The sequence below is a fragment of the Rhinopithecus roxellana genome, chromosome 9 (genome assembly GCF_007565055.1).
Source record: "Rhinopithecus roxellana isolate Shanxi Qingling chromosome 9, ASM756505v1, whole genome shotgun sequence".
NCBI lineage: Eukaryota > Metazoa > Chordata > Mammalia > Primates > Cercopithecidae > Rhinopithecus > Rhinopithecus roxellana.
The window spans coordinates 44873397-44896217 of record NC_044557.1 but is presented as its reverse complement, the minus strand read 5'-3'; positions in this window follow the sequence as shown (position 1 = coordinate 44896217).

Below are 22821 nucleotides of genomic sequence, written 5' to 3'. Positions count from 1 at the left end.
TAGTGAATTATTTTCCCTTTAAAGTTTTAGTAACAGCTGAATGAGGTGGGTGTAGCAGGGGGGCTTAGATGTCACTCTTATAATGAAAACAAGATCATTCTTTCAAATGTTCAAATGTGCCTATTCTTAGGTTTTATTCTAACTACTTTAATAACATTAAAAATTAATCTTCTCTACTCTTTAGAAAAGTGAAAATTTTAGACAAGTGATTGGAGAAAAGATTTATGTGCATATTTAATTATTTAATTATTTATGTCGGTCACTGCCACTAAAGCTGCAAAGAAGATGAGGTTTGGTGCCAAGTGACAGTGATGAGGCATTTGCAAATCTGTAATGAGTGCTGTAAAACACAGGTATTACCCAACATCTTAATCATAAGCAATTTCCTAGGGCAAAGGGAAGCCATCTTGATAAGGGTACATGGTATATTTCACAGGCCTTTTGCCACAGCCTGTTTCATAATTTATTACACCAGCTTTGTTAATAACATACCAAATATTTCCCTCCCTCCTTGCTAACTAACTTCTGCTGACTTATGAAGAAATAATCAAGGGAGATATCTCATTTCTTCAATTTCATCTGCTCCTCACCTTCTTCCTCCTCCAGCTTACCACCTCTTCCAAGATCCTGCTGATACCTAACTACTGGCCTCCTTAGTCAAACTCAGAAAGCTGTCCTTGAAGTACAGTTAATTGTTCCATTGGGTGGCCTACCCAAGTCCAAAAACACCCTCATCTACACAGTGGTCATACCTGAAATTCCAGAATGATCTTTGGTAGCATTTTCTCCCTCCAAAAACCTTTTGGAGACTTTAGCAAATTTCTTAGAGGGAAGAAATCTAGATTGGAGTAACAAACCAGGGATTAAAAGGCAGAAGTAGAAAATCTGGATTAGAAAGATTATAGTTGCTGACTGCCACATGACTGAATTCTTAACTGTTCCTAAGTAAATGGTGATAAGAACGGTCATAAAGATTAATCATTTCTGACCATGAAGTGGGTGCTGTCTTTATTGGCAGCCAGACACTTGTATAATTCTTTCCCTCCTCCCTTCCTCCACATTCCTATTTAAGAAAGAAAACATCTGAGAGGATGAACTGGGGGAGGGGCAGAGATAGGACTAGGTATGAAAAAGCTGTAAATTTCACATTCTCATTCCAGCTGTCAGTTTTCTGTGTTTCTGTCGTCTTGCCCCAAACACTTCTCTATTTAACTGTAAGGTCAAATGAACTGGAACATCCTCTGGAGGATCTTACCTGCATCACAGGACCTCTCTCATAATAGAAAACTACTTCATTATCATGCAAAATAAGAAGCAGTAAAAAAATAGTCAGCCTATATACCTTTAACTTAAACTTTGTCACTTTTAGGGGCTTTGCAACACCTCCTCCAGCTGCCTGCTAGATTTCGTCTGATTGTTGTAGTAGTAGTTGTTCATCAAAACAGAGGAAGATCATACTCCATATTCATTATTCATAGAAAACAATCATGGGGTGGTCTATTTAGAGCTCAAAATTATCGCTCTGTGGAATAGGGACGAGGGATCACCTCACGCCAAGATCCTGAATCTAAGCAAGAGATGATGGTGTACCCAGTAATTCCAAGGACGGCATGATGGGCTGCATGACTCTGTCTCATTATCCCGATTCATTTTGGCTGTTAATTCTGTCAGGAATTTTTGACAGAAAACCAACGCATCAGAGATAAAACTGAATGAATTAATTCTGGTCCTTTAAGCCTAAAATATTAACATAGCAACCAATCTGATGGAGAGGACGCAGTGGAGGGGGAGGGGATTATATCACAGCTGCACAATTGCATGTTGTAATCACTGCTGTTATCTTCTGTGCTTTATATTCAATAGTTCTCTGATAGTTCTCTGTGCTGAGCACTGCATATTGATTTGGAGAAAAGTAAATGAGGTTCTGAATACATAAAGCCTTTCTGATATACTTAGAACAATTCATTCCCCTTTTTATTCTTCTCTGATTTATTTTCTAACTTCAAAGTTCATGTGAATCCCTTACTTTTAACTTTTTTTTTTTTTTTTTTACATAATTTGTTAGGCAGGATAATTGTTTGATGGAGTAAACATGCCAAAAAAAATTAAATTAGAAATGAAATTCTTCCTAACAAGAATCCAGTTCAAACAGATGTAAAGGTTCTAACATGGTGTGCGAAATATTTATGAAGATCTTCCTACTTAGACATCTAGAAGGTACAAGAGGGAAGTGATTATGTTAAAAAGGGAGCGTTCTGATACCAACACAAGTCCCTTCAGTTGCAGTAAACCTCAATGTTCTCTGATAAGAGATTTCAGGTGTGGATATGCCTGGAGACAGTGAGGGTTCTTGCCGGCTGCTTACTCACGCTCCCTGACAATTCTGCTCCGGTGCCAGACAAGAGGCTGGGTGGTAGGGAGTATTTGTCTTACTTAGGTATTGGGTGCACTAGCTCTCCATAAAGAGGGCTAAAGACCAAGAGCACCTGTCTTGGGGAGCTCCTCTTGTGCCCAACCCTTCCAATCTAGGAGGATACGATGAGTGACTGAATGTGCCTGAGCTTAAAAAGAGCAACTAAAGGGCTAAGCGCTCTCCTCTGAGATGATAGGTAGCTCCCATTTATTGAGTGCCAAATATGCCAGGCATGACATAAGAAGCTCATTCAATCCTTTAGCAAGTCTTTGAGGCCCATTGTATGATTATTCTCATTTTGAGAGATCAGGATACTGAGGCTTGGGAAGGTGAAGTCACTGGCCCAGGCTGCCATGGCTGGAAAGAAGTAATGTTGTAACTCATGCTCTTCCCTAGGCGTAACCACTGCTGCTCTTGACTGCTCACCAGGCTGCGTCCAAACGTGCTGTCGTGTGCTGAGAAGGCAAACCGTATCTCGTGGGATGACCCCAGCATTTGTGGTCAAAGGCCTTCCTTGGCCACTTTCAGGTATGTGATCAGTATGTCAAACTGTTCCTTCACCCTCTGCTGGCAAAATGGGGAAAATTAGACTTATTGGGAAGGACCAATATAAGAATTAAATCTGTTTTCCAAGCAGATTACTTGGTATAGAATCAGTGCTCAATGTTTGTTGCATCTAATTCTTGTATAATAAATATATGTATATTTGATAACAAAAATTTATGTATATTTTATATAGCTTCACATTAAATAGCAACTTGATAACATCTCAGTTCATCTTTAACAGCAACTTGATAAAATTCAGGGTTGAATTTGAGAGTTTAATTCTTCATTTTATCTTATCTTATACATAGATACCCATGCATCTGCTTCCAAATTTAGAGCTCAGATTCTCAGCTTGAACATCCACACATACGTTGAGGAAGACGCGAGCACCTGGCTCGGAGCCCCCACAGCAGGAAACTGGTGGACAGGTGGTTGAACTGAATCTCAGGCTTGGCAGTGAACTATGCTACACCCATTTCCTGCTATGACATCTTGTCCACACATGGTTCCTGCTCTTAACTGTTGGGGGTTCCTCCCACTTACAGCCCACAGCACTTTACCATACTCACCTGAAGATGGAGAAAGTGCCACTGGCTGTGCAGCTGGATAGGAAGATAAGTTATACAGGGCAACAGGAAAAAAAAGAGGCAAGAGTTGAGGAGAGAGAAGAGGTGCAGCGTGGGCCAGAGACAACCTTGGCTTCCCAGATGTAGTGTGTGCCTTTGGATACATAGGATGAGGTATGCTTGTGTGATGTGAGATAGGGGACCTTGAGAATATCGCCAGCCTTGGTGACACTAGAAAAAGCTGCACACAACAGCAGATCTCAAGACCTTTGCACATGCTCTGCCTGAGATGCTCTTGCTCGAGGCTACCCAACTGGTGTCTCCTCCTTGAGAGTCTTTTCTGACTTTTCTACTTAAAATAGTCACCGTCATTCCCATGATATTGTGTCATCTTCATAGCACCTATTATGATCTGAAATTAAATTATATATTGAGTTACTTGTTTTCTGATTTATCTTTTCCTTCTAAAATGTAAGCTCCTGACTACCATCCCCACAATGCCCAGAATAATGACTGACTGAATACATATTTATCAAAAGAATGAATATTACCAGTGACATTTCACCCCCTTTTAGGCTGTTAATTTCCTCTTTATTCTAGATCTCTACTCAGGTATCCCATTTTTATTCAAAGTCAAGCCTCAAAAATTGGGCTGAAAGTCCTCTATTCGGTTCCCCAAAAGCCAAAATATTTTCTCTCTTGTGCTTTTGCATGCTGTTGACTCTGCCTGGAACATCAGCTACTTCCACACTCTCCTCTCCTTGTCAAATTCTCTGCTCTTAGGATGTTCGGTTGCTTCTCAACCAAATTCAATGTCATTCCCCAGAAAGGATGTCCCTGATTAGCAGTCATCTCTGTGATTTAATTTTAATTTAATTTTATTTATTTATTTATTTTTTGAGACGGATTCTCACTCTGTCGCCAGGCTGGAGTGCAGTGGCAGGATCTTGGCTTACTGCAACCTCCGCCTTCCACGTTCAAGAGATTCTCCTGCCTCAGCCTTTCGAGTAGCTGGGATTACAGATGCCTGCCACCATGCCTGGCTAATTTTTTGTACTTTTAGTAGAGATGGGGTTTCACTATGTTGACCAGGTTGGTCTCAAACTCCTGACCTCAGGTGATCTGCCCACCACAGCCTCTCAAAGTGCTGGAATTACAGGCATGAGCCACTGCACCCAGCTTCTGCAATATTTTCTATTAGAGCAACCTAGGTTTCCTTTTTGGTTGTGATTTTGGTTTTAAATTCAGTTACTTACCTATTTATTTGTTTCTAGTCTGTCTTCCCTACTAGACTATAAGCTTCACAAGGGCAGAGACTGTGTATATTTTATTGTAGAATCCATGCTCAGGGTGTGGCACAATGCCTAGAACAGACTGGGTACTAAATGAATTGTTGAATAAATAAATGAATCAATTGTTTAAAGTCATTTTGTCCACATTTGGATTAGGAGGCAAATCTAACTTACAAACATTTTAATAGTTGTAACTCTTCCCCTCTTTTAGTTTTTATATAGACTATCTTTCTGTTGAACAAAAAGTTAAAATTACACTTTGCCCATGAGGCTTCTCTAAACATTGCAGCCACAGTAACCTTTCCCTTCACTAGGCCCTTAATCATTTCATACACACGTGTTCCTATCCCTTTCTAGTGCTAAGATGCATTGATATGGTCCCTGACCTCAAGGAGGTTTGAATATCTATCACACATTTTCAGACTTGACTATAACTCAAATGTGTCAAATGAATAAATGAATGCATTTAATTATAGCTTTGTTGACATCTCAACTCCTTCTCCTTATTTTTCATGATATTAAACACAAATGCTTAGCTTCTTCCCATAATATTCCTGGGGCGGCTCAAGAAAGGTCATCCTTTCAGAAGAATCAAAAGAAAGTGATCTATTCCTGGTACAGACTGGATGATGAGAAATGAAGAGTCTGACTCTACTAATTCATTATAGTTAAATGGATTTCCCAAAAAGCCACACCCTCTTGTATTTAAATGTAAACATGAAAACATTTTCTAAACCAAAGGTCCAAGGATTTTAATTAGCCATCTTAAGAAGTGACTTTCTTTCATTGGCTCGGATAACTCTACCGTGGGTATCCACGGGGGATTGATTGCAGGACCCTCCTCAGATACCACAATTCTGGGATGCTGAAGTCCTTTATGTAAAATGACATAGAATTTGCATATAACCTACACACATCCTCCTATATACTTTACATCACCTCTAGATTACTTATAATACCTAATGCGATATAAATGTTATATAAATAGTTATTATCCTGCATTGCTTTTTACTTGTATTATTGGGTTGTTATTTTTGTTGCTTGGGTTTTTTTTCCAAATATTTTTTATATGAGGGTGGTTGAATCCAGGAATGTGGAACCCAAAGATATGGAGGGTCAACTGTCTTCATCTCTTTTTCTTTTTCTCTCTTTGGTTTTCCAGGATCATTTCTGGCAGCACTGTAGTGCAGCCTCACTAATTTGAAAATAAATTTGAAATCAAATTCAGGTTTTTTCCCTTTGCCTCATCCTTTACAACCAATCCTTTAAAAAAAAAAAAAAGTATTGTGTATATAGTATAAAAACAAGTAGCTAAAACGTGGGAAATTGTGGGAAAATGTTGGCTGTGATATTTGCACGATGCTCCACTTAGGTTCAATGATTTTTCTCTGCATTTGATAAATGGAGCTGGTTTTTTGGCAGTATCTTGGCACAATCAGTATGCTACCAATTTCCTGTAACATTTCTAAGCTTTATTCTTTCCAAAGCTATTTTTTTTCACTCTCAGCTGCAGGCTACTAGCACTTTTTCTCCTCCATTCTGCCCTGCCTGCCTCATCAATGATCAAATACCAGTACCCTTTTTACTGGTAATCTCTAGATCAGTCATCTTCACTATCTCATTGACTCAGACTTCTAAAGAACAGACTTTGGGAAGCTCATCACCCTTTCTCATGTCTTATAACATTCTAGTTATTTTTCTACGTAACTAATGCAAATCTGTTCATATTTTCTGCTCAACTAAAGCAAATCACCTTCTGCTACTGACTCACCAACTCGGTTGTTCAATTTCCTCATTATCTATCATTAAGACCTATAAGTTCTACCTGCCTAATATATCTGAACTCCAAGCACTTCTTGCCATCCTCATTGCTACAACCTTAGCCTCATCTAAGACTGTATTTTTTCTTTGCCTCTATAGACTCCTCAAAGAGGCTTCTCTGACTCTTTTCCATAGACCACCTTCTGCACATTAACTGCAAGCAAGTGTGCAAAGCACCTTCTAAAACATAAATCAGATCATGTCACTTATCTGCTTGAAATGTTCTAGTGGCTTTTTGGGACCACAATAAAATCCATGGTCCCTACCTTGTCCTGCAAGGCCCTATGTGATATGACACCTCCCACCTTTTCACTTCTTGCTCCACCCATTCATTCGCGGCACACAGCCTTCTTTGGCAAAACACCAAGCTCTGAGGGCCTGAGTCTCAGTTCGTTTGTGCCACTATAATAAAATACCTGAGACTGGATTATTAATAATAATAAAGAACAAAAATTTATCTCTTACAGTTCTGGAAACTGGTCGGTCCAAGACTAAGGTGCTGGCAGGTCTGGTGTCTGGTGAGGGCTGCTCTCTGCTTCCAAGATGGTGCCTTGTTGCTGCATCCTCCAGAGGATGAGGAACACTGGGTCTTCACATGGTGAAAGGGGGAAGGACAAGAAAGCCAAATCCTTCATAAAGCCTCTTTTATAAGGGCTTTGATCTCATTTACAAGGAGAGGAGCCCTCACAACCCAATCACTTTTGAAACACTCCACCTCTTACTATTATCACATTGGCTATTAAGTTTCAACACTTGAATTTTGAAGGAGATGCATTTAAACCATAATAGCCCATGACTGGCTCCTTCTTTCTCTGTCTCTTCACATGCCTTCCTCCTTCTCACGACCTCAGTTTCAATTCAAATGTCACTTTCTCAGAGAGGCCTTTCCTGGCTCCCTTGTTAAGCAACATCGCTCTTCACTCTATATGACTTACCCACAGTGGCTATGTTCTTAGCACTCATCAGTGTGTGAAACCTTCACATTTACTTGTATATTGAATGTTATCTATCTCTCCCCTTAGAACAAAAGCTGCTTAAGGTCGGGGTTACTGTGGGTATTATTCACCATTGTATCTCCGGCATCTCATGCAGTCTAACATGTATTCTTTTCATTCATTCCACAAATATTTAATTAGCAACTACTCTATGTCAACTATTGTCTTGGGCACTAGGATATAAGCTGTGAATAGAATTGAAAAGATATCTGTAATTCCAACACTTTGGGAGTCCAAGGCAGGAGGATTGTTTGAGCCCAGTAGTTCAAGGCCAGCCTGGACAACATAGTGAGACCCTGTCTCTACAAAAAAATTTTAAAAAATAAAAATTAGCCAGATGTGGTGGCACATGCCTATAGTTCCAGCTACTCAGAAGGCTGAGGCAGAAGTATTGTTTGCGGCTGGGAGGTTGAGGCTGTAGTAAGCCCTGATTATGACACTGCACTTCAGCCTGGGGATGACAGAGCAAGACTTTTTCTGGAAGAAAAGAAGGAAGGAAGGAAGGAAAGAAGGAAGGAAGGAAGGAAGGAAGGAAGGAAGGAAGGAAGGAAGGAGAAAAGAAAAGAGTAAAGAAAGAAGAAAGAAAAGTTCCTGTTTTTACAGGGTCTATATGAAAGAAAGAAAGGAAAGAAAGAAAGAAAGAAAGAGAGAGAGAGAAAGGAAGGAAGGAAGGAAGGGAGAAAGGAAGAAAGAAAGAAAGGAAGAAAGGAAGAGAAAGAAAGAAAGGAAAAGGCAAAGAAGAAAGAAAAGTTCCTGTTTTGACAGGGTCTATATCATATTTGGGCAGGGCAGTGCACACTGCAAAAAAACCAAATTGTCAATAAACAACTAAATATATACCATATCAAGTGATAATGGTTGCTCTAAAAAATACAGCAGGAAAGAGGACTAGGGGATACTAGCGGACACATTCCCCCCACTCTCCAATAATAAACGTGGCGAATTACTTGCCTTTGTTTCCATAGCACTTTAGATACACTTTTAAATTATCACATTTATCACATTTTATCATAGTGACTTGAAGAAAGTGAATTCATTTGGCTCTGAGTTCTATGTTAGTGATGATGTTATACGCATCAGTCTTTGCACCAGACATATAGGAAGACTCAATAAGTGCAATTAAATGAAATAACATGTGAATTAGCAAATGTTCATATTTCTATTCTTACCCTCTCGAATTTCTTCCTTGCAAAACTTCATGAAAGAGCATTCATAAGAGACCTGCAGAAATATTTGGTCATTTAACCCTTCCTATATGCAATCTGTGCTGCATTTGATGTCTCTGAGCATCAGTAAACAGGACCATCCCATAACTGCTGTGTATTTTTAATTTGTGAAGTGATTCTCTGAACCTGGTTAGACTAACATCTGCCCTCCTTTTCTTCAGCCCACAACACTAGGGCTTGTGCTCAGTGGCCTTTCATGTGTCATACACTATATATATCCACATAAAGCAGATACATGATACACATTGTCACTAATTTGGTTCCTCTGTAACATACATAGAAAACAGTTACAGAGAAGATATTGTGTATTTTGTACTTTTAATCTGGGTCCTTTGCACCAAGCCACTCATCAAGGAGAAGTCCAATTTTCCTGCAGAAATACTGTGATACATTTGAATTTATTCCCTGCAATGACATAATACTACTCCCCTAGATAAGCAAACATCTTTTTTCAGTACTTCTAGTGTATTTCAATATCAGAAGCAATAAAGTATATAGGCTCATTTTTATTTGTAAAGAATTGGTTCCCAGTTTGCATCTATGATATAGCTAAGGAAACTCAATGAAATCTGATACTATATCCATATGAGGAATATTAAAAGGAGAAATAGGTTTTTCTCAGACTTTAATTGCTGGAAAAGTAAATGAAGAGTACAAATGACTTCAGTATCAGCTAACCAGTCCATTTCCTTATAAAGGATACCTCATGTGCCCCTACATGCAAAAGAAAAACAAAAAGCCTATTTCTCTACTAAAAGAATACACTAATGTCAGAGGCGAAAGAAGAAGAATAAGAAGAGATAATTGTGTTGCATACTATTCAGGATTACAGGATTTCAAAATGCATGTGGTTTCCTGCCAGAAACTTAATTTCCAGTCTTGCTTTCCAAACTATGTAGGCCAGGCTGTCATTGACTTCCTGTGTCCTTCTCTGATAGTATACGTATAAAAATAGAAAGCAGGAAGAAAACACTTATCAGCCAAACTATATCATTTGTGTTTCAGTATCAACTAACAGGAAAAAAAAAAGAGACTACATCATTAGTTAAATCTCTATAACGTGGAGGTTTCAGTTTTTTGTTGTTTTTTGTTTTTTGTTTTTTTGAGACAGAGTCTTGCTCAGTCGCCCAGGCTGGAGTGCAGTGGGGTGATCTTGGCTCAGTACAAGCTCCGCCTCCCAGGTTCACGCCATTCTCCTGCCTCAGCCTCCTGAGTAGTTGGGACTACAGGCGCCCGCCACCACGCCCACCTAAGTTTTTGTATTTTTAGTAGAGACGGGGTTTCACCATGTTAGCCAGGATGGTCTCGATCTCCTGACCTCATGATACACCTGCTTCGGCCTCCCAAAGTGCTGGGATTACAGGTGTGAGCCACCGCGCCCGGCCAGTTTCAGTTTTTACGTCCATCAGGATGTCTCTCTAATCGCTATTGGTGCAGGGTGCTGGAGGCCATTTGGATTGAGCACCAGTTTGGTGAGTGTGATCCAAATACCTGAAGAAGCTCTACGTGTTGCAAAACAATCAGAGAAAAATCAATGCAAGCATGTCATCGACATAGGAAGTGGTATGGAATCATTTTTGTTTGGGGCACTAAAAGGGCTACCATTTCATAAGGCCTGGAAATGTGGGTCTTTCATGCCAGTCTGACACTGGTGTGGGAACCACTGATGGATCCAATGAATCATGTTTTAGCTGGCTCATAAATGGGATCCTTTGGAATGCACAGCAAATAAAGCTTCCATTATTTATCCATCTTTGACTAGCCATTGTACACAGTCCACATCTTGCTTGCTGTGCCTATGAAAGGAGGTTCTTAATGATGAACACTATTGTCAATAATTTTTCATGTATTTGGAGTTTTAATTAGTACAGGTGTTTGGAGAAAAAACTTCTCAGATGTAGGCAATTATTTCTGCTATTCTATAGGTTAGACAGGGATGCACACATGCAGAATAAAATTGCATCCAATCAGATTGGAATGTTTTGACAGCAAGACACAGCAAATGATTAGGCTGGTATTATAAAGCAGGAGCGATTAACAAGTGATTTACGAATGGCAGCAGAGGCACAACCTTGAATTACAATGCACAGAGAGAGCTGAAATGTAGTGGTTAACAAAACTGCATTTGATTAGATGAAGATTTGGGGGATTATTTCTAATGGGTCATAGATAATAGTTCTAATACAAGTGATTTTTAAAATTTTGATTTATAAAACCCACTCATTGATGAGCCCTCCAGGCATATGTATAGTAGCCCAACAGAATTCAAACCGGTAAAATTGTCAAGAGAGCCCATGTCCATTTACATTAGGAAAATCCTGATTTAACAGATGTGCTTTATGTAATACCCTGAGGGACAACAGGTTTAGATTTTTCTGAATCAAAAGAAAAAAATTCCAGAGCTTTGCATTTCCTTATTAAACTCTCCTACTCTCAGTCCTTAACTAAGAAGACAAGTCGGATAATACTCAATCTTAACTTGAGAATAAGACATCCTTCCTTAACCCTTTAAGATGGTTGAATAGCAATCTGAGAAAATGGCAGACATGTGCTGTTTTCTCTGTTTTTAAAATGAGGTGTTTTTAGAGGGATGAGAAAGAGTGCGGGTGGATTTGAAATGTGTTAGACCAGATCTGAAAGGATGCCATTGATAAAACAAAAGAAAATGAAAGTAATTATCATGATATGGAGTAATGATGTTTTCAAAGTATTTTCTTTTTTTTTTCTTTTTAACATTCAAGGTATCTTTCAAAAGAAAAGGAAGTTTTATTCCCATTTTACAAATTGAAAATCAGATATTTAGAAGTGAAAAGAAACTTTATAATAAGTGAGTATAATGATCAAGGATTAGAAGCAGTGCTTTCAAAAATGCTTTTGTTACCATTCAAGCATTGGCATTTCCTTCCAATAACCTCGATCATGAAATATTTCTGGGTCAGCTATAGAAACAGTCAAAGTGCTGTCCCGATGTCCCATTCACTCTGTCCCAACCCTCCCTTTAATCTCATTCATTCTTTCCCTGCCACTCTCCATCCCTACTTCTCATATTAGGAATTATGCACATGTGTAAAATTACAGAAACACAGAAAACAATGTAATGGTTAAGAGAAAAATATATTTATATTAATATATTTAAGAAACATATTTATGTTAAGGTCAATAAAAGATGAGAAAAATCTTCACCTTCAGTAATAACTCAAAAAAAAAAAAAGCAAAACAAATGAGATACCACTTCCCCACTATCAGAATAACCAAAAATTTTTAAATTAAAAACTAATTTCCACAATGATGTGAGTAAAAAGGAGCCCTTATATCATACCCTCGCATAAGTATAAATTGGTGCAACCCTTTATTGTCAAAATTTTGTCTCTCTATATACATACATATATATGTAAATATATATTTTTGCAGCACTATTTTCTATGGAAGAAAAATGCACAAATATGGAAAGATCATTGTCTTGAAAGACTGTTATGTTTTTAATATAAAAAGTTATAGAAAACAAACAGCTACATATATATGTAGTTGTGTACACATACCATACACATTATATATGTATGTACATATATATACATATATACACACACACATACTAAAGTGGTAACAGCAGTTACCTTTGGGGATGGGGGTTGTTGAAGGATTGCATGATATTTATTTTTCCGTGGTAGAATTAAGGTTAATTTCAACTTCCGTGTGTGTATTCATATTTTTCAAATTAAAAATACAAGCACACAAACCATATTATGTCTTTAAGAAGTGTATATATCATAAATTTAGGGGTCAGACAGACATAACTTGGGTACTGGCTTCACCACTTAATCATCTTAGATTCCCTAAACTTTTGTTTTCTCCAACATTAAAATAAGATAAGAACCTAAAATAAGTTTTTATCTTATGAGGTTGTAAGGATTAAGGAGATAATGCAGGATAATTTATGAAAATGATTACTATAGTAACTGGTGCATTAAAAGTTTAATAAATATTAGATATTATTGTTATTATTGCATTCAAACTCCAAATTCATCTGGCCTATCAGATAAATGTTAATCCCTACCTGTTCCTAAACTAGGTAAGGTCCTCGTCTCCTTGTTCTTTTAGAAGTTTGCATTTGCTCTTGCATTCCATCTAGTTCTCCGCCAAAAAAGCTGCACTTTGCTTTGCCTCTCTGCTGGAAGGCTCTTGCCTGGGTCCCTATTTTCCTACATTTGTTCAGGTAGAGCCGCCCTCTATCAGCCTCTACTCGCCCAGTTCAGCTTATCTCACTGGAATTCCATCTAGGCCAGAGCCCTAAACCATTCCACCCCTACTGCCTCTCTGTCCTTTGCCTCCTAACTGAATTCCAAGTCTTGCTTATTTTTTATTTTAATTTCTGGGATACATGTGCAGGATGTGCAGGTTTGCTACAAAGGTAAATGTGTGCCATGGTGGTTTGCTGCGCTTATCAACCCATCACATGCCTATTAAGCCCAGCATACATTAGCTATTTTTCCTGATGCTCTCCCTTGCCCCGGGGCCCCCGTCCTGACCAGCAGGCCACAGTGTGTGTTGTTCCCCTCCCTGTGTCCATGTGGTCTCATTGTTCAGCTCCCACTAATAAGTGAGAACGTGTGGTGTTTGCTTTTCTGTTCCTGTGTTAATCTGCTTAGGATAATGGCTTCCAACTCCACCAATGTCCCTGCAAAGGACATGATCTCTTTCTTTTTGTGGCTGCTGAAGTCTTGCTTTTTTAATGGAGATGGTACCAGGCATCCCAGTATTTCCAAGAACAACTTTTTCCTATGATGGCTATAACATGGAAAAAATTATTACTTTTCAAAAATTGCACAGGGAGCCTCAATTTCACCATAGAAATATTATGATCAGCTCCCATGATGGACACATCAGCTATATTTAGAGGACAAATGAAGAGATGGATTCTATTTTAGAAAATAGTTTCATACTTTGGGTGTGTTCCTTAAAATATTTAATGGGGCAGTTTCACTGGTAACTAGAACATAAAACTAAAGTCTCCCAATCCTTGCTGTCCATAGCAACTTAGGTGATCACAGGAACTGTCACTCTTTCCAACACTGCATGTAGACATTCTGTTCTCACAGGGGAAGAGCCAAGGATGGATGTCAGGAAGAAGTGCTTTTTTAAAATCAGCAGAATTTTAATATTCTTGTTCTTCTGGACAAAGAATATTCTCTACAGCAAATGGTTTATCCAACATTTATCTCAGGAACATATGAGTTTTGTTAATTTTCTTAGAGCTAGTAACTGGGCGATGTATAGACAAACATGTTTGCCTCCCGACTGTAGCAGAGAATAATCTCTTGATAGGAAATAGTTCTTTTTACAGCAACAAAAAGCAAGACAAGCAGGGCAAAAAGATGATGCTGTTAGTAGTTTCTGCCCCTTAGGACCTTAAAAGGTAGTAATCATTCTGCCTTCCATTTCCATAGCGCCTAACGGTTTGCAAAGTACTTTCACATACGTTATCTCGCTCAAGGAAAAGAAATGCATATTCTATAAAGGCCATTCCTGAGAGAAAATAAAATGTCAAGCAAGTAAAAACTATGCCTAGGTTGAATAATTCAGGGAGCTGCTCTATCAAAATAGTGAACCACTTCATGAGAAACAGAGGAGACAAAAAATAAAATCAAATCAGCCATCACTGGCATAAATATGAAATATATGCAGTCGACTAACTTTTTTTCATTATGTTCATGATTCAGTCAGGGACTATAATTTGTTTCATATTTGTCAAAATTGGAAATAAGATGATAAATAGATATCCTGGCTCTTAGGCACCCTGTGGAATTTCAATGCCTTGCGACCTAGGGCAAAATACACACACACACACACACACACACACACACACACACACAATTTGGCAGTGTAATGACTTTCTTTTGCCCTCTGATTCTATACAAATTTCATGCCCTGTCATGACAACTGCCCCACCGTTATTGTTGTGTACCTTTTGCTCCAGCCAGGCCAGGGTCTTCCTTTGACAAAAATGTGCACATTGTTGCCTCTAAGCCTCTGTTCCCCATACCATTCTTCATAGCTCAAATGATATTTCTTCCTCCAAGCACTTTGCCCAACTACTCTGAGCTACAATCTCCATTCTTTGTCTCTAATAATTCCTGTTTTTAATCCATTCATCCAATAACTATTTGATGAGAGCTGCCTATGCACAAGACATCGTGCTAGGTACTGGGAATAGAGTAATGAAAAAGAGAAATGAGATCTCTCTTCTTAAGGAGCTGGGGACATTCTGGGATGTGGGGATGGACAATAAATGCATTTTACACATTTTAGATGCTGCTAAGTACTATGAAGCTCTGTAAGCAAGGTGATACAAGAAAGTGACTGGAGAGGGGACCAATAGCTTAGGTTGCGGGGGTAGTCAGGGAAAGCTTCACTGAGGAGGTGACATCTGAGCTGAGATCTGAATGACAAGAAGGAGCCAGCCCTGCAAAGATAGGGGGAACAGGAAGAAGGGTGCTGTGGCAGGAGGAGAGTAAGCACAGGGAAGCATGCTGAGAGGCATGAAGAGAGGAGCTGAGAGGCAGGCAAGAGTTAGATCCTGCATGGGCTTTGCCTTTTACTCTAAGTGCACCCAGACGCACGGGAGGGTTTTCTGCAGGAGAGTGGCAAGACAGGATTTGTGTTTTTTGAAAGATCTCTCTGACTACTGGTCAGAGAATGGACCATGAGGGTACAAAGTTAGAATGAGGCAGACCAGTTAAGAGGTTGCTGCAGGTCTAGGGGAGACAAAAGAGGTGGAGAGGGGGAACATGGAGAAAAGTTGACAGATTTGGGGTCTATTTTGTACATTAAGCCATTCAGACTCATGGGTAAGTTAAATGTAGCAGGGGAAAGAAACTCGATGTCATATTCTACTGTGTCATAATTAAACAATCTCATGTGTGTTTGTACATGTATTTCAACTAAACTATAATTACTTTGCAATCAGACATTAGTCATATTCTTCTACTTTTTTTTTTTTTTTTTTTACTCAGCTACAGAAATGAGGATGGCTCATTGTACAAATGAGCACACAATAAAGACTTGCTAACTTGAATCCAATTACTATTTCTGCTTCTATTGTGAGTCAAAAGTAGTCTAGTCCAACTGATCAGTGGCACAGCCAAGTGTCTCCCTTCCATTTTCTTTGCCACATCCTGCCATCTGTGCTTTCACCTCCTGCTACTTTTCAGTCACTGTAATTCTCCCTGCGATTCCTTGGCAGTCACCCTCTAAGTATCAGATGTCTGCTTCCTCACTCACTGCACACCGCAGTTAGTTCTGTGCAGCTTGCTCCACCGTTTACTCTGCACCCACTCCCTGTCAGGCCCTCAGCTGGGTGATGGGGACCCAAAGGTAAACATCAGCAGACATGAGAAACTTCACAGTTTAATCTTCACACAAGAACTAGGAGGGAGAATCCTGGACCACCCAGATACATAAGAAAGAAAGGGAAGAATCACACAGGAAAACACAGATTTGATTCTCTCCTTTAGACCTGGGCTCTCGAAGAGTTGCATAAAAGGGAAGACATCTTTGCTTCCCTGCCCCTTATCTCTCAAGCCTTCTGGACACTCTGTTTCAAGTTCTAGGAAAGGAAATCTCCAGTCTCTCCTTGAGAAGCAAAGAGAATTCAGTGACAATGTGCACAGAAATGTCTCTGAGTTTCCTTAGGCGATTCCATCTGTCTTCTTGCAACTTGCCTCCTCACAAAAAAAAATGTCCTCTCCTGCATTTGGCTTAATTTATTTTCAGTAAACATTCATCAGATGACCACCACTAAGCACAAGACCTGGCCGGGTCCTAGAAATATAGTTCCTGTCTTCTAGATCTTTGAAGAAAAGACATAAAATAAAGTAAAATGAAATTCACAGCAAATAGACATCTGAACCACACAGTGTTTGAACACAAAGATGATGCATTCTGAATAGATGGCTCAAGAAAGACACCTGCCTGGATATGGAAAGCAGGGTAGTATTTTGAGAGGCTCAGAAGGAGTGTATGGAGGTATAGGAACAAAGTGAGCAAAAGCTCAGAGGCTCCACACTGCATTGAAACTCCAGATTATGGTGTGAAGTTGTCTGTGGCTGGAAAAATAGAGATTGGGGAGAAATATACTAAAAATCGAGGTGTAAATGAGGCCGAGGTCAAGCTTTCAGAAACCTTCAAGGCATGTTGGAGCATTATTCTCTGGCCAAAAAGGAGTTACTGAAGGCTTTTGGATGGAGAAATAACATGATCTGATCCAGAAAAAGGAAGATAATGCTGGTGTGGTGGCCTCCTTCAGGGAAATCTGCTTGGGGAGGAGAGCTGATGAACAGTCTCTCCAGTAGTTACTCCTTTGTGACCACAATGGTATTTACTCCAAAGTCATCCTTCCTGGCCAGCATGGAGCTTCTTCAATGGTAAAGCAGTCTTAGGGGCTTCCCGTTGGCTTGGCTGAGACTTTCAAAACTGCTGTGATCTGAGACTCTCTGTACGTAATCCTTCCTACTCTTTCTCCTCTCATAGATATCAGATCTGTAAATCAGTTTGGAGCCTCTCTCAGTTGACTCCTACTCCCTCCTTGCATTTTCTACAGACAATTCTCCGGGTAATCCTCTTGCACCCTCGGCGTTGGCTTCCCAGAGGGCCCAGACTGATACAGCTGGTAAAGCAGGAAGGATGACAGGCCTGACCTTATTTTGGAGTAATATGCAGGGCAGCCCAGAGTGCTCAGTACCAGCAAGACAGAAGGGGGAAGGACAAGAGAAGGGAAAGGGAAAGGAACAATTTTAATTAAAAAAAAAAAAAAAGCAGGTTTTGTTTGATCATCTCCAATATTCTTGTGATAGAAGGGATTGTGCCAATTATTTTGAAAACACTCAATCATCAGTGGATTTTTCATATATGGTGGGGCAGGGTTATGGACAAATATTGGTGTTTTCCTCATTGCTGAGTCTTCATCTATGGTATTTTTTTCCTTTTGTGTCCCTCTAGGTGCATTCACATTAATTTATGTGGGATAGACCTAGTCACTCATGTCAAGTAATTTTTATAATGGCAAGTTTGAAACATTTATGCCCTTTTTCTTTGCTATCAATAACAACATTAAATAACATTTAATGTGATCAAAGTTTTCTTACTAAAAATATTAAAACCTTTTTTTTCATATGCTGTGGGGCATAACCCTGAAGAGTAACTAAAGAATAAAGAATGCAGTTTGATTCATAATCTTCCTACTAATATCTCCACACAATAATCTATACCTTTACAACAGTGTTTAGTTTTTTAAAAGAGCAACAGCTTATTTGTGAAAGTAATCCTCCTCTATTATATTGAAAGACTTTTAATGTTTAATAAGAGAATAGTGATGATAAAGCCAGTTCATAATATCCAAGCATTCTCTTGAGGTTTATGATAGGTCACTTTTAGTGTTTCACTTATGTAAGATTTATGGTGAACTTCCTATTCTGATTTTCTGTGTTCCAATGTATCTCCCTACTAAACATAAGCATATCAACATATCAGAGTGAATAAATATGAATTTATAGATAAACTAACTGTGGAGTATTTAGCAGTAGTTCTCAGCTACTCTGATTTGGTGTGGACAAAAATTATTTTATATTTAAGAAAAACTGAGCCAGGTATGGTGGCTTATGCCTGTAATCCCAGCACTTTAAGAGGCCGAGGCAGGCGAATCACTTGAGGTCAGGAGTTCAAGACTAGCCTGGCCAACATGGTGAAACCCCATCTCTACTAAAAATACAAAAATTAGCCAGGCATGGTGGCACACACCTGTAGTCCTAGCTACTCAGGAGGCTGAGGCACGAGAATTGCTTGAGCCTGGGAGGTGGAAGTTAGAGTGAGCCGAGATTGTGCCACTGCACTCTAGCCTGGGTGACAAAGTGGACTCTGTCTCAAAAAAAACAAAAAAACAAAACAAAACAAAAAAAAACTGTGTGTAACCACCATAAACTTTGTGGCCCATGGGAGCTGTATGATCACCTAATTAAAGCTGTTTCAAAATGCATAATATCTTGAGAGTAATTATACACATGTTTGTAAACATGGACTTTTTTTTAACTAAAAAGAGTTTGTTTGTTCATCCCTTCTGATTTGTTCTAAACCATGGTATATAAACTACTTTTATAACTTGTTTTCATCTCCACATCCTGTGAAACGCTTTTGTTTATAAGATTCTTTTTGAAGTCAAGGAAAGCTTTACAGATGAAAGAGCACAATCTTGTCCTTTCACATTATAAGGCAAGTAAAGAGAGTTGTTCATTTGATCAGTAGCTGTCACTCTGAAATAACCTTCCACCAAGTCCAGAATTTTGAAACAATCTGGGAAAGAATGGCTGCTACTAACAACCCCTATAAACCATGTAAGAACTTGGGTGGTTGCCTTTGGTATACTAGAAAGTTCCTGTTCCTCAGCATAGTTTACAAGGCCCTTCAAAATCTAACCCACAAAGAGATAGCTGCAGTAATCTCCTAATATCTATACCCCTGTTCTTCTTGGCTAGAAGCGCCTGGATTTTGTTTGGGAATCTGTGTGCCCACATCCCAGAAATGGTCATAGTCAGACTAAGCCAGTTATGCCCTTCTTTTCTTTACACTTTCGCCTTCTCCTCCAGCTAGTGGTAGCCAGTAAACAGCAACCGAAATCTGTTGTTGGGGCTTCTGGGAAAGCTTTGCCTTCCTGATGCAGAGGCAGATGTCCTGCCACCGCCGTTTCTTCCTTCCTCTTGGCTCAAATGCAGATGTGACACCAGATATAGAGGCAGCTATTTTGCCACCATGAGAGAAGGGCCAAGATAACTGCAGAGACACTGGCCCTGACACATTGAGCCACTGAACCAATCCTCAGCCTCCAACATTTAGACCTTTGTTTCAGAAAAAATAATCCCCTGCTTGTTTAAGCCATCATTACCCACTTCCGTCACTTGCAGTAGAAAACATTCTTAACTGGTTGAGAAACAGGCCGAGATCACTTGCTTTCATTCCCTGTACCCCATTCCTTAAACTACAAAAATCTATTTATCATTTTACTAATCCACTGGGCTACTTAATGACTGACACAAAAGCATTTTCCTTCCAAAATCCTTTTCATGAAAATAATTCAGCTTAAATGAGAAACATCCTCCAACTAATCCCCTCACCCTCACCCATGCTCCTTTAACTGCTGCACTAGCCTGCTGTTTACCAACTAGGCTGAGGGAGCCTTGAGGTACTATCCCCAGTACCCAGCACAGTACCAGGAACATCAGGGCAAATATGTTATCTTTGTTAAATCTTACATTTTCTAAACTACTTGAAGAGATAGCGTTGGTCTCATCTGAGACTTTTCACTGACAGTGTTTCCTTTGGTTCTAGGTGAAGCTGAATTCTCTCTGCACCTGGCACTCCCAAATAAGGTGAAACAAACATACTACAGAGGTCTTCTGAAGGACAATTTTGCAATAACAATTAAAATGTTAAATGTGTATAATGTTTGATCTAGCAGTTCCAGTACTAGAAAGTGATACCAGAGACCTATCGCAGAAGTGGCCAAAGATATCTATACCTAGCTACTGCTTAGAACATTGTTTATAATAGCAAAAATTAAAAACAGGCCTTATGTCCACTAATAGGAGACAGGTTAAATAAATTATGGTACATCCATTTAAAAATCAAATGCTATGCCACTATTTAAAAGAACCAAAAATCTATAAATGGTGACATAAAAGGTCAGGGTACATCACTAAGGAAAATAATCCTGTTATAAAAGAGTGTATTTTATCCCTTTTCTGTAAAAAAGAAAAAAAAATTAAACCTACTGAACAAACTCAGATAAAGTCTACCTTAAAAGCAGTAGTTAATTCTGAGGTTGGGATTTCTATTCTCTTAGATATCAGTCTTATAGTATTTGGATTTATGTAATCAATACATGTGCAATATTTATAATCAGAAACAAATTACTGAAGAAATGGATTTTCCCTGATATTTATTTTCAGTAATGGGAGGAGACCAGGAGCTCCTGCAGAGCTGCAGCCCCTATGCAGAAATAAAGAAATGCAGAGACAATTTGACATGCAGGATAAAAAGAGGCTAGAAGTGGGGCAGTAAGACTGGAGGTACAGGGGAGAAGAATACATGAATGGGTGAGCACCTAACTTATCCAACTGTGCAAGCAAGAGATCTAGGAGCCTTTATAGCTTTCTCTCCATCATTCGTCTAAGATTCCTCTAACACATATACTTTTCTCCATCTCTACCGACACCATCCATATCCAGCTAACCAACCTCTCTGGCTTGAACTACTAGAATAACTTGCTAATTGTATCAGCTTGTATCTGCTATTTTGGACCCCAGACCTTTGCCCCCTGATGTCACATCTGTAGATAGCTTAAGTTCCATGGAAAAGGGGACTTTGTAGATTAGGAAGAATACTAATCAATTTAACACACTCTCAGTTTAACAGTAGAATAGGGAAAGTAGCCTGCATTATCCAGGTGAGCCCCTTGTAATCACATGAACCCTTAGAAGCGAACTGTCTCCCAGCTGAAGGCGGAGGAAGAAGTAAGAGAGAGATGACAGAAGGGGAAGTTGGAAAGATTAAAAGTGTGAGAAAGTCTTGACTTGGGTTTGCTGCCTTGAAGATAGGAGGGGCTTCGTGGAAAGCAGGAGAGGGAAATGAAGTAGGCCAACAACCAGTGAGCTTAAGATGAGAATCACAGCCCTGCCCGACACCTTGATTTCCATCTTATGTAGCTCTAGACAGAGAAGAACTCCGTTGGCCATTCTGTTCCCAGATCCCTGACTTACAGAAACTGTGATGTTTTAAGCCACTGAGTTTGTGGTAATTGCCACTGAGTCAGCAGCAATAGAAAGCTAATACTGCAACCCTGGCCCGTCTCTCGTCTAATGTTGCAACCATAACACGAGCGATTGTTATTTTTTTTTTTCAAAATACAGATCTGGTCATGATACCTCTGTTTACTTACAGCTTCCTAATGCTCTTTGGAAACACTGCAAACTCCTTAACATAGACTTCAAGTCTTGCATGGTCTTCAGCTGCCATGAACCTTCCAGCCTTATGTTCCCCTCCAAGTCCCTAACTCTGCAGTTCAGCCACTCTGGCCTTCTTACATTTGCTATACTGCCGTGCTTCCTCTTGCCTCAGGGCCTTTGCACAAGCTGTTCCCTCTGCCGAGAATGTCCTCCTTTTCCTTCTTCAGCTTCTGGACATTACCTTTAATCTTTCTATTTAAGTCCATGCACCTCCCTCTTGGAGAAGTCTTTCCTGACCTCTCTGACTAAATCAAGCATGGAAATTACAGGCCTATGTGGAATCATGTATCTCTCCTTCCCATCAATTGCCGAGGTTACAGTGGTTTGTGTGATTACTTGACAGTTATCTGTCTTAAGCACCATAAAGACAAGATGGTGTGTATGTCTTTCCTCACCATTATATCAACCATTCCTGGTAGAGCGTCTACAACATACTTAGTTCTCAAAAAAATCTAGGCCAGGCGTGGTGGCTCACGCCTGTAACTTTGGGAGGCAGAGGTGGGCAGATCATGAGGTCAGGAGATCGAGACCATCCAGACTAACATGGTGAAACCCAACTCTACTAAAAATACAAAAAAAAATTAGCCGGGCTTGGTGGTGGGCACCTGTAGTCCAAGCTACTCAGGAGGCTGAGGCAGGAGAACAGTGTGAACCCCGGAGGTGGAGCTTGCAGTGAGCCAAGATCACGCCACTGTACTCGAGCCTGGGCGACAGAGCAAGACTCTGTCTCAAAAAAAAAAAAATCTTCGCTGGCTGAATAACTGAATGAATGAGTCACATTGAATCACTGAAACAATGAATTGGCACTCTAGGAAAGAGTAGATGAGAAAATACCAGCCACCAGTAGAAGGCTGAGTCAAGTGATCACAGGTTATCACACCAGTTCTCAGATTGCATGATGCTAGGTACTATG